At 37.7% G+C, this 13,063-nt stretch overlaps 1 long non-coding RNA gene and 1 pseudogene across 1 annotated transcript; one reads left to right on the forward strand and one right to left on the reverse strand.

The window, feature by feature from the left end:
- Positions 1 to 3,701: 3,701 nt before the first annotated feature.
- Positions 3,702 to 13,063, reverse strand: part of LOC127878096 (L-sorbose 1-dehydrogenase-like) — a 42,000-nt pseudogene continuing 32,638 nt past the window's right edge.
- LOC127878100 (uncharacterized) lies at positions 4,906 to 8,241 on the forward strand. The gene is made up of 3 exons (XR_008048738.1): positions 4,906 to 5,046; positions 6,104 to 6,265; positions 8,090 to 8,241. It is a non-coding gene; the product is annotated as an uncharacterized LOC127878100 (long non-coding RNA).

The raw sequence follows: 13,063 nt of genomic DNA on the forward strand, positions 1-13,063 counted from the left end.
GTAAACTCCCAACTGAAAACATCTTGTAATTTCTAACATTAAAGGGTAATGGACCTCAGCTCTCTGACTCCCCTCGCTCCTGACCAAGAACACTGCACTCCGCTCCTATCATTGGGCCATAACGCATTTACGGAACTACCGACTGGACTCCTCGACACCCAGAACTCGCTGGCGGAACTGCATCTCTACAACACGCGCCTGGAGTCACCTGCGAGAAGCTCTGGCTCTACAAGCACTTAGACACCACGCGCACCAAGGTTTTTCGTGACGTTATCTGCTCCTCTCCTACCGACTGGACGGGTACGCTTATACATGTGTCCTTATAGTGGTCGCCTACACTTGAAAAGGAGGTTGAATGCATTTGCGTAAAGTGCCGTCCGAGATAAGCCTGTGTAGTCTAATCAAGGTAACCAAGGACGACACTTTCCGCTGTCACGGTATTTTTTTGTTTTAATGAAGTGTCCTCTTAACGATAATCCAGTTAAGGCGGAAAGTGTTGCACTTTACATGGACATGCATCAGACCCCTTTTCACAGAGCGAGGCTTAATTGCATTAATATACTAAATAATATAAGGCTGACTATCATATTTATGTAATGATAAATATACATGTACATGTATTTCTTTTGATAATGAACACTATTATCGTTTGCGGAGACCTGTCGTGAGCCACAATGACCGCATATGGATGGCATAAACCAATTTTCTAATGACGCGGCTTATATTCCACAATAGCAGTAAAAAGGTTATACATAAAATCAGACAGACACTCGGAATTAACGACCAATGAGCAAATTTGCTAAATTTGACTAATTAACACGCTTGGTTTTCATTGCATGATGTACAATATGTGTGTTCCGATTTGCAGAAAAGAAGGCGGCGGTTTTCTACTACTCCGAATGCGTTGAGGCTCCGGCGGTATGCGGAAACGGTGAGAGCTTAGCAATCACCTTATTATTAAACATTCTTGGTAGGCGAGTTAATTGTATATGAATGCGTCCTATTTGTAGAGAAAATTAAGTCAACTTTTGTTAAATGACTACTACCCAGGTTGCATAATCAACATCAAGATTATGAAGAGACTTTCTTTAAACACAAACGTCAATGCACGCGGAATGTGTCGTCCCTGAATAGCCTGTGCCGACTTCACAAGTTTATCTGTGACGACACTTTGCGCATTCCCATTAAGCCCAGTGTTCCCAGAACGAGCCTCATTAACACTGCAGTGCACGTGTTTTGCAGGCATGATTCTGCTGGGCGCATGCGTGACCTGGCTTGAGCTGGGGCTGTCAATCATGTGCATTGTGGCCTTCATACTGTCAATTGTGGTACTGGTTCTCACAATCGTCACCAAGAAGGAGGCGGAGGAGGGCGCCGAAGGTAAGCGCCGGGGCGGCCGGAAGCCGACACAGCCGAGGCAATCAGGGCACAAGCACTCCCAAAGAAATCCGGGCCAACCAGGCCAAGGGCGCGTGGAATTAAGTGAAAATTGAAAATAATATGTATTTAGGAAATCGGTTTGACTGAAATTGTTCGTTTTTTTTTATACTTTATACTCCTTTGATTTTTTTTTTTGATCTTATTCAATGATTCTTTTGATTACCTTTTACAAACAATAAATCGCATTTTAAAACAAATATTTATTATTTTTTCATGTGTGCGTTCGTTTTTTTTTATAGTAAACAACTTAACACTTTACATGCAGGCCTTGAAGAGAGAAATTATACCATGAAAATGAACTAGCCTATGAAAAATGATTGTCATGATCGTAATAGTATTTCTATCTGTTGCAAACAAAACAACAGTGTTATACACTGCTGAATTTGTTTTTATTATGCCGACTTGTTCAAAGTAATAATCACATTTTATTTTATGCTTTCCGGTGGTTTATAGAGAAATATCAGTGAATGAAACTGATAATTTCACTGTTTCAAACAATGAAAATTATCAGTGAAAATTATTGATCATTTTCACTGTTTATGTTAAATGACGTCATTTTCCCAGCGAAATTCTTTAGTTAAACTCAATGTATATGAACTGTGAAAAAAGCATTAAAAAAAAGAAAATTTGTTCGGTTCGGTGGATTATCGATTTTAATTCACTCGTGATCATATAAAATATATATTTTCACTCGTGGCTGCGCCACTCTTGAAAATATTATTTTCTATGATCACTCGTGAATTGAAATCGATAATACACCGAATCCAACAAATATCCTCTATACATTTTCTGTAATTCCTATTTATTACGGTTTTTGTTTGTATTTATACCGTTCTTCTGTCGACAGTGTTTTAACGTTATATCTTTTGGAAGAGGTCTTTACGTATACTGTTAAATAAACGTTTGATTTGTTTTCATGCAACTACTCATTTTATTCTGATCAATTCTTACAGTTATTATGTCTTTAAGTTTCATAAACGCTTCATATGTGGCCAATTAGATGTAGCCAATCTCATCTTTGTTTAAAATTATACCAACACTCATGAGCCATTTCTACATGTCTAAGATAAATACAATTCAGTGCATTTAATAAAATGATAAACGGACACAAACGTTACGACTCAAATTGAAAAATGTATAATAAAATCAAACTGTGCACCCGTCCGAAAGTAAATGTGGTGCAATTTTGCTTTTGTTTTTAAGTTGAAGTTGTCTGCAAGTTGAAAGAAGTTGGGGGAAAATCCCAGCTACTATCAACAGCTGAATCGGAAGCATCCCAATGTCGATCAAAGTGTTCATAAATTATACTTTAGCTTGGACTTTCAAAACAAATAGTTGAAACATTACATACATATTATTACCTATGTCTATACTAGATTTTACCCCTTTCTAAAATAATACATTATTGTGTGTGGGTTTATGCCCAATTGCTTAATGGTATCATATGTATTGAATACTTAAAATATCCTGTACTTTTCTAAGTTCTGCCAAGAAAAGGTAACACGTTACTCTGTTTTGTATAAACATAATAATGCCCATTTTAACTTTGAATTGTGGCCGAATTATTGAATTCTAACAAAGTAATTACTTAAAATTTCAATTAATTATTACATTAATAGACGTGGTTTTAACTGAAATCGATAGCGCCAACATTTGTTTTTAAAGATATTAACCCAGACTTTTCAATGGTTAGATTGACATTTTGAATTATTCAACATTTGATATACGATATTTCGTGCTGCGGGAAATAGGAGTATACTGTATATATCGACTTATGTATAAAATAGCGCAACCATTCAATTACATCTTGTTTTATTCAAAATATGCATAGGTATACAATATCATAGACGAATAATATAATCTTTATGTTAAAAACGATTCTGTTTACACACCTTTTTATAACTAAAATGGATAACATTACGCCATAATCATGTCATAAATCAAGATATTTCAGTTCAATAATTAACTGTGTATACCCACGGATAATGGTGTTTTCCAAAATATTGCTAATTATGCAGTCTATTTAATGTGCATTTGAACAGGTTTACATTATAATATAGACACTTATATAAACATTAGAAATTCAGGTAGATATTTATCTTATATTATATTGAAGAATAATTTAAAGAACCTATACCGACCCCACCCCCCCCCCCCCAAAAAATAAAACCATACAAATAATCCGATATACTGGGATTAAAACTCAAGCCCTTTTTAACAACGAAATTTTATTGAGCGTTTATAAAAACGTGACACGTGTATTAAGAAATGATTTAATCAAAAACATCAACTTTTTAAGCGAACGGTTACAATGTTATTTATAAAACTATTTTACCTTCGCAACCCTAGACATGCCCCTTTACATACTGTGCACTTTCATAACCCACACTAAACGACTGCGGATTGAAATGGCGCAACAAATACACCTAAAAATAAACAAGCCTACCGGTAGTTACAATTTTACGAACTGCGCTCCATTATTACCGACACTTGTTGATCTTTGTTTAGACGACGGGCAAGAATAAGTTATGAAACCTATTCAACAAAGAAGCAATATCATAACCGACGCCAACAATAACAATAGTAAAATAGCATTCCTATATTATTTGCATATATATGAATACAATCATATAAGACTCGAATATTATCGAAGTGTCGTTTATTAAACAGGCTGTCAAAAACTGTTTGTAGTTTAGAAACGTGTCTATTCAACAAGCGGATTGATGCAATCCTGGTTTAATTCCTAATGCGTCGAAATTCCAAACGTTTTTTATTCGCCGATAAACAATTCTACGCAATCGAACAATATTTGCTAATGGAACACAATTTTATAACAATATAGGAACATTTAAAACGAACCATTAAATCACAGCTTTGAAAATAGTGGTTTCCGGAATTGACGCACAGAGTCGATCCCACGAATGAGGTCGGCCGCCTTTTCTCCGATCATCACACAGGGCGGCGTTCGTGTTTCCCGATATCACTTCCGGAATGACGGACGCATCCGCTACGCGGAGATTGGAGAACCCTTTAACTCTGCAATGGAAACGAAAAGTTACCATTTCCACTGAGTTTGGTTATCAAGTCGTAGTACATGCATCTATAGCTTAACAAACAAAGTTCAATGCGAAGAAAGTTCACTAAGCACAGTATCGACATTTATATTTGTAAATACCTTAAAAGGTATGTATGATGTATGATTGGTAAATTGCGAACTACTAGTATATATCATGAAACCAGCTTACGTCGCACCGTTAAGGCCAATGTCAAAAAGCGCTCTATCTTGATCGAATATGAAAAAAACAACTCTTAATGTTTCGTGGTATTTGACGATGCGTAACAAAAGACTCACCTTAGTTGCGAGTCAACCACGGTGGTAGGGTCATCGATGGCACCCATTTTACACGTTGACGTCGGATGGTACACATTGTGAGCGAAGTGACGTACGTATTCCCCATAGTAACCGTCCGAGTCGTAAGCATGCTGCCACAAGATGGGTTTGTAGGCCCTCTCGATATTTCTGGATTCCGCACCGATGGCTTTCATGGCTTTGGTGTCCAGAAAACGTTGGGCTTCGCGTATGCCTAACGTCGACGCAATACAGAGGTAATACATATATTATCAGTGTTTATTTTGCGAGGTGGTCGGATAATAGATCAGTCCAAAAGGAACGTTGGTATAAAATAATTGTACTTTCAATATACCATCGCTTTAAATTAGGGATGCAGCAGGTTAGTTTTATGTTTAGTTTAAACTTTAAAGACATGCTATGAGCAAATTTTAAGTATAAACATTAACAAAGGGAATGAATTTTTAAACAAGTGGAGCAAGAGTTATGGCCCTGTGAACTTCACATCCCCCTCGTTGAGATCTACCTAGCAAGATTATTAAAATTGATACCTACCGGTATTTTAGATTTTGAAATGCAACCTAATATAATAAAGTTACAAACAATTTACAAATGCCAATACGTTTCAAACAATGGTTCTTTGTACATTTCCTCCATGAGATCTATCTACCTTATAAGTTTCACCTTTTGATTTATTTAATTATTCGAGACATGCTCTGTGAATTTTTAAAACATTAAAAATAGCAAATACTGTAAAAATATTAAACAAAGGGTTATGGTTAGTGTGCAAAAAATAAGATCTTCTGGTGAAGTTTCAGGTTGATATCCAACTAGTTTTCAAGATATGCTTAGAACAAGCACCTGCAATCAATACACCCCTTGTTCGAAGCAGGAGGAGAGAGGGTATCAAAACGACAGGATATAATTGTGTCTTGTTCTGTGAAAATCGGGCAAAATGCATGTGCGTAAAGTATCGTCCCAGATTAGCCTGTGCAGTCCGCACAGGCTAATCAGGGACGACACTTTCTGCTTCAATGGTATTTTTCGTTTAAAGGAAATCTATTTTAGGCGGAAAGTGTCGTCCATGATTAGCCTGTGCGGACTGCACAGGCTTATCTGGGACGACAATTTACGCACATGCATTATGCCCAGTTTTCTCAGAACAAGACACAATTAGTCTCAATTGCCTGAGTAGTATGCCACTAATATCATCACGTACATTGATTTATCGGCGAACAGATGGTGCCGTAGCAAAATGCGTGTTCACATAAACTAACCTTTAACAAATATATCCACGTCTTCCTGACGAGCCAGAAAGTTCGGGTCTACAAGGGGCGGTCCTTTGGGGTCCACTACGTTAAGACGGACAGTTCCGGTACTCTTGGGATGCAGCAGAGTCACGGAAATAGAGAACCCCTGTCTGGAGCCGAAGATCTTCGCCCCCGATGCCAGATAGTCAGTAAATATCTGCAGAAAGTAGGTTATACGTATGTATATTATACAGGCAAGATCAAACGTTTAAGTCCCCAAGACAAAGATGATTCCTGATCTTTAGCTTAATCATTGTCTGGGTAATGAATATTTTATCAAATTAAATATTACCAAGAAACAGCTATGTCTCCGCCAAGATTTGTTGAACATTGATGTGATCAGATTTATTTTGCACTGACGTGACGGAAATGTCTTTTGCACATCGTTCCTGAAACCTTAAAGTGATATTATGCGCATCTAACAGTATATGCTGTGTTTATATGTGTCTATCGCAACCGTTGTTTATTTTTGGTGTTTTCACTTCATATACACTAATATTTGTTAATGCAAGCATCAACACACAGGTGGAAGTAACGTACCCTGGATAGTATTTTTTTTTTTAGGAGCCCAATATATTCAAATAAATATATAAATCATGTTTAATAAGAAAAAATTGACAAAGAGCCATGAAAAAAAAATCCCCACCCTCTGATATTGGAATCATAACTATTTTATAGTTTATTTGAATATATTGGGTCCTAAAAATATATATATGAAAATACTATCCTGGGGTACGTTACTTCCACCTGTGCATCAACATACTAAAACAATATCCCGGAAAGAAAAACGAATGCATTTGAATATCAACCGTACTTTCGTTTGACAACTGACGACAGAAATAATTTGATGTACGATGTGAATCTTAATTTAGTTTTAGTGCAGATTCGTTCAAACGACACAAAGACACAATTTTGTTTTACGGATCATTTTAATTTCCTGCAACGAAATCTTTTCATACGACATACGAACACTAAACTCCGATCCTAATAAAATTACAGTTCCGCTCGGCTTAGAGGACTGGGACAGTCATATAAAATACCGAATATAATATACACATGTATATATTTTTATAAACAACTGTTAGCAAGATGAGTTGCAGATAATTGGTCAGTTACCATACTAACTCTTTTGAGACCTGTTAATTCTTTTCAGCTCAATTCAACAGTGAAAAATGCCCATAATATCACTTTAAATGGTACTTTTCACGTTTTGGGTAAATCACAAAAATAAAAAAATGTGAAAAATGTTTCAGTTTACCAAATGTTCGTTGTTGTTATGATATTTGCGAAACAGTTAAAACTGAACAGTCCCCTATAGGCGGGTCCAATGGGCGGGGGTGGGTGGATGCGGCGTACGCCCCCCCCCCCCCTAAAATCGTGATGTTTCACACTTAACTAGATCTAAATTACCTATTTAAACTGATTTCTCTTCTTTTCGTGGAGCTTTCGGGGGGGGGGGCGGGCTTTCGCCCACCTAGACCCCTTAGCAGGGCTTAGCCCTGCACCAATCAGGGGCCCTAGCGTCCTCCTGGACCCCCAGCAAATCTTTCAATATCCCGCCCCCCCTCCCCCAACACCCTGCTTGGGGTGTCAGGGTGGCGAAGCCCCCCGGAAGCTCCACGATTTTAGTGATTTTGAAGGCTTTGACAACCACTTCTCGAAGCATGTCACGCCTTATGTACTTTGATCGAATAACCTTCTTATAATGCCAAAAAAGTGCATAGTTTATACGGAATACGGATGGATATAGCGATTGTCTGTGATAAGTGGGAAATGTGTTACGAAAAAGAAGAAATGAGTTTAAATAGATGATTTAGATCTAGTTAAGTGTAAAACATCAAATGAATTAACTTTACTTTGGCGAATTTAGGCGGGGGGGGGGGGTAGGCCCAGTCCCCGCCACCCCTTGGAGCCGCCTATGCATGATAGATACCTCATCCTTGTAATCAAACATTTTCTCAGTTCTATCTCTGACTCCCCTTTTCCTGAGCCGACGGAACCACGTGGAATTGAATATCCGGCATCCCCGGCGGCGTGGCCGAGCCTAACCGGAAGAACGCCAGTTCCGTTATAGGGGAGACCCGCAGCCAACCTAGGAATAGGAGAAACAATGAAGCGGGTGTTCCTGTTAAACCATGTGTCGAAGAGCCTAGACAATTTTTTTTAATCAGAAAAAAAGAGTATTCACAAGAAAATTATTGTTCATGTATGTATTGCATTTATTTCAATATAATTTTAATTTTCGGACACTTAAATTTGGTCTCTTAATTTCGGACACCTGTTATTTTTGAATATTTTCGTATCATAACTTTCGGACACGATTTTTTTGGATTTTTTTTTAAGTGTCCGACGAATTACGGTATCCCCGGAATAACTTATTTCAAGCAAAACTTAATATCACGTATAAGCAAAATTAATATCTCAATTGTGTTATTCAACTCTGCAACAAACAGCGCGACGTACATAAATAACGTATTACCCTTCAAAAAGTATTAACGTATAACCGACATATCGATGCAGTTTCATGTAGATACATACGCACAAAACTGAGAGACTATATTACTTTTCGACACAAAGCACACGTGCACATTAAGGTTAAGTGTCCTTAATTTGCCTTAGTTAACTGATACATAACAATATCGCGTAATACGTCTTCCGATTTCTACATACTATATGATTGATATACGACCCTATATAAACCACAAGCGTACCTCCGCCAGACCACAGATATTTCAGGATATTAAGGGGGTTAGCAACGTGCTCCTAGCGAGCAAGTCGGTACTCGTGACGGAGATGTCACGGGTACGAACAGGTGGTCCTGCAGATTCTCGCCACCGGAAGTTCCTTCAGCCACCGGATCTAAACATATAACACTGATTTCTGTAAACGCTGACCAAAACGATATCGAATGCCTCACCTGTCTTTAAAGGAGCCTCGACATTTGTCTACAATGTGATGGTTTTCAAGTTTCGCTACATATAAGTGCTCATGAACTAAATTGCATACAATTTAATTGCATGTTTGAACGGTATGCGCATGCAAACAAGATTTAAAAGGTTATTAAGAAATATGCATGTTTGGAACTAATTTTTAACTGGACACTGCATGCATTAAATTAGTAATTATTATGTACCCTGCCAGAAAAATTCCCGACCACTATGGGGATCGAACCCGGGACATCCCGGTTCCAATTCAGTCAGACACTCTACCGCGTCGCTATAAAGGCTAGCTCATATAGCAAGGCAGTATTAGTTCTCCTTATACCGAACCCTGCCTGCTGATAACACACACCCTCCGATTATAAAATTCTTCCACGAATTTCCTATTGCCATGACATCTGTTGGACGTCTGACATAGATGGTGAGTTTATTACGTTGGGCGCCAATGTAACCCAGCCAGAAAAAATCTCGACCACCATGGGGATAGAAACCTGGACCTCCCGATTCCAAATCAGGCAGACACTCTACCGCGTCGCCGCTATAAAAGCTAGCTCGTTTAGCAAGGCAGTATAAGTTCTCCTTATACCGAACACTGCAACAATTATATATATTCTGCTTTGATAGCGACGCTTCTTTTTATGACTGGACGAGAAGAAATAGATCCACCGTTAACTAAAGCCACCAATGAAACATTGACTCATAAGGCATTTAGCAAATGTGTATTTCTTCGTCGAAACTTTTTTGGTGCTCTTAGAGGTTTGGTTCATTAAAGTTCCGTAACATTTGTATACCCCACCTTGGCTTCATCGAGGTGTTGCCTAGGTCCTATGCCTGACAACAGCAGGATCTGCGGACTCATGATGGCGCCTGCGCAGATAACTACTTCCTTACGGCATCGGACGGTGACTTCCCGTCCATCCTTCTTTACCAAAACACCAACAGCACGACTGCCTTCAATGAGTACCTAAAAGAATTTTCAAGTGGAAGCACTAAATATTTGCCTTAAACCACTTATGGCATGTTGTAATTGAAGATTTTCCACAATTGTTTTACATTTACTCACTGCGTAGACACATGTAGGCTTACTCCGAAGCCCTCTAGAAAACCCTTACACAAGAGCTTTACCACAAAAAGTAGTTCCCTACCAGGATAATGTTGAGGGAGTACGAACAGGCTCTCCGTTAGTTTCATGAACACAGCTTAAAGCGAGATTATACGATTTTGTGAAATATTTATGAATTTATATAAAATGTGTAAAATAACACTTACTATAAATATATTTCAATATAAATTAAAATAAAAGTTAGGAAAAACAGATATTTAATTCTGACATCGAAAATGTCTGTACAGTCAAATTCGCCAGCATGTATATCATGCATGTACGATGTGAATCTAAATTTAGTTTAACGGTTCATTTTAAATTCCTGCAGCGATATTTATTCATACGACACACGAACACTAACTCTGATCCTAATAAAGGAATTGTAGGAAATTATGTACGAAATATTTTCGTCACAATCGGCTCGGGGCGCTAATTTGTCTTTGCTGCATTTTATGAAATTCGTCTTCGATGTATACTTTTTGCCTATTTTGTGTTATTGTAACATATAAATTGCAATATATTACAATTTAACACATATAAAAATCGTATAATCTCGCTTTAAGTAAGTTTCAGGGTTCATATATTGTTTTCAATAATTTATGTAAACATAGAAATAAATAACGTTTGTCTGACGAAAAAAGTTGAAATGACGTGAATATTGACCATAAGACACTTTATAAACACATCCAGTTTCATTTGAGATGTGATAAAGATAAGTTTAGTTTTCACTTATTTATTTCTGTTACCAACACTATCACATGTTTGTCCGAGGAACAAAAACACTGTACAGAATGTACATATTTTTCAAACTGCCCTCTACCCACACACCGAGTTTAATCAACCTAGTTTAAGCACTTCTGGAGGTAAACTCAAGTTTCTTGTGAACTGCCAATAAAATATCGCCATTTTCATAAGACTTCAGACGCCGACAGCATAAAATAAGCGTGATTTTCCCGACACTATACCGATGAGATGCAGAAAAAATTCTATTCAAAACTTAATATTACAACCAAAAGACAAAAATTACATGTTATGTCCACATTCTCAAAGGCCATAGCGGATTTCTATACGCTGGCATATGGGTTTAGTTTAATTATGTTTTCATTTCCAGTATATCATTGACGCTGGAGAAAAACTCTGACGTTATTTCGCTAAGGACGAATGAAAAACAACGTGAATACGCTTCGCTCAAAATATTGACGCCCTGATGCAATTTGTTGATGAAACAGAAGTAGGTCATGGATATTCACGTTCGAATTTGCATTCAGTATTCATCGGGAATGAAAAACAGCTAGTCACGTGATCGTATTATTTAGTCAGAATACAGCGTTTACGTGAAAGTGAAAGAAGTTGTTATTGTACTATCATAAACAGCACAAGGTATATAGGGACTGGAGTACCTTCTCCACGTGCGAGTGTATGGATATGTGCAGATTGGGACGGTCCATTGCTGGCCGCAGAAAGGCACGAGAAGTGCTCGCACGCAGCCCATTCTTGGTCACATTCGTGAATGACGGCGAAACCCCTGCATAGAGGTCGCAACTATATGTGTCAATATTAATTATATTTGCAATTTACAATAAATGCATATCATAGAAAACGTCTGAAACACGTACCAATACTGCACAGAAAAGCAAACATTTGACCATACTTAACCATAATAAGAACACGTGGCCATACTGCTAAAAAGGAAAACCATACTTATTAGAAAGCGAAACTCGTCGGACTAATTAATAACATAAAAAGTTTTCGAATACGGTACGATATGTTGACCATTACATTTGATAAATGATGCTATGATACATAATGGACTTTTTCAAAGATATTCTTATTTTTAAAAGGAAGTTTATTAATTGTATTAATTAAAAAAATATAATATGGATACGGAATCGTTATGCATCATTAAGTTTGAATAAACATATTCCTTGATTCTTTATTCGAACCCGGGACCTTTTGAAGCAAAACTTAACACGACACCACTTGGTAATTCCGACTTTAGTACCTAATAATTATGCTTTAAAAAATACTGATTAAAATGATCACACATTATTTCCAATAAGTTTGTGCTTTTCAAAAAGGGATGCCGGATTTAGTAACTTTCGTTTTCAGTTTTTGCACTATTTGTACCTGTAAATTTGCAAAATATTTTCCATATGTCAAAAAGTCGAAAAATGTATCGAAATGCATGCAGCAAAAAAATAGTGAACCTTATTAAAAATATATATAATGTATGCTGTAATTGTTTACAAGTGTGCAGCCATCATAAAAACATCGTCCATATATGGGAATTTATGCACTGCGCCAGTATACCTATCATTTCGCGGCCGTTGTAATCCACGGTTTTGTACCCAAGCTCCTCACCGGCGGAGCGGAACACCCGGGACAGTGAGGACGGGCTGAACCGAGTCACTTCCTGTGGACCGCGCGTGTTGTGGTAGTCTAGAGGGTGAGCAATAGCAATGAGCACTACACGGAAACTCATATACACAACTAGAGAATAACCCACGTAAGCGAAGTGAAGTTTAGCAAACAATCATGCCTGATTGGTTTTCAGTGTTTGAACTCAAAAACTAAACCAACACATGTATATATGGTACCCTTTTCACAATATTTGGAAATGTGCTGGTTTATTAATCGTATCACTTCAAGATAAGTTCGTTGACCGCGCTTTCATGCAAAACAGCAGTCATTTAAATTCAATGAAATCATAAGTTAACAATTTATAGTTTATTTCCTAAGACCTTTCTCCACGATTGAGTCCCCATTGTTAATGTCAACGAACGCCTCTGACTTCAGGAAGTAGGGCAGGACGTCTTCGTAGCTCCATCCCTCGCAGCCTAGCTCCGCCCACCTGTCAAAGTCCAGGCGACACCCCCTCACGTAGATCATCGCGTTCAGGTTACTGCTTCCTCCAAGCATCTTC

This window comes from Dreissena polymorpha, chromosome 4 (genome assembly GCF_020536995.1).
Source record: "Dreissena polymorpha isolate Duluth1 chromosome 4, UMN_Dpol_1.0, whole genome shotgun sequence".
Lineage (NCBI taxonomy): Eukaryota > Metazoa > Mollusca > Bivalvia > Myida > Dreissenidae > Dreissena > Dreissena polymorpha.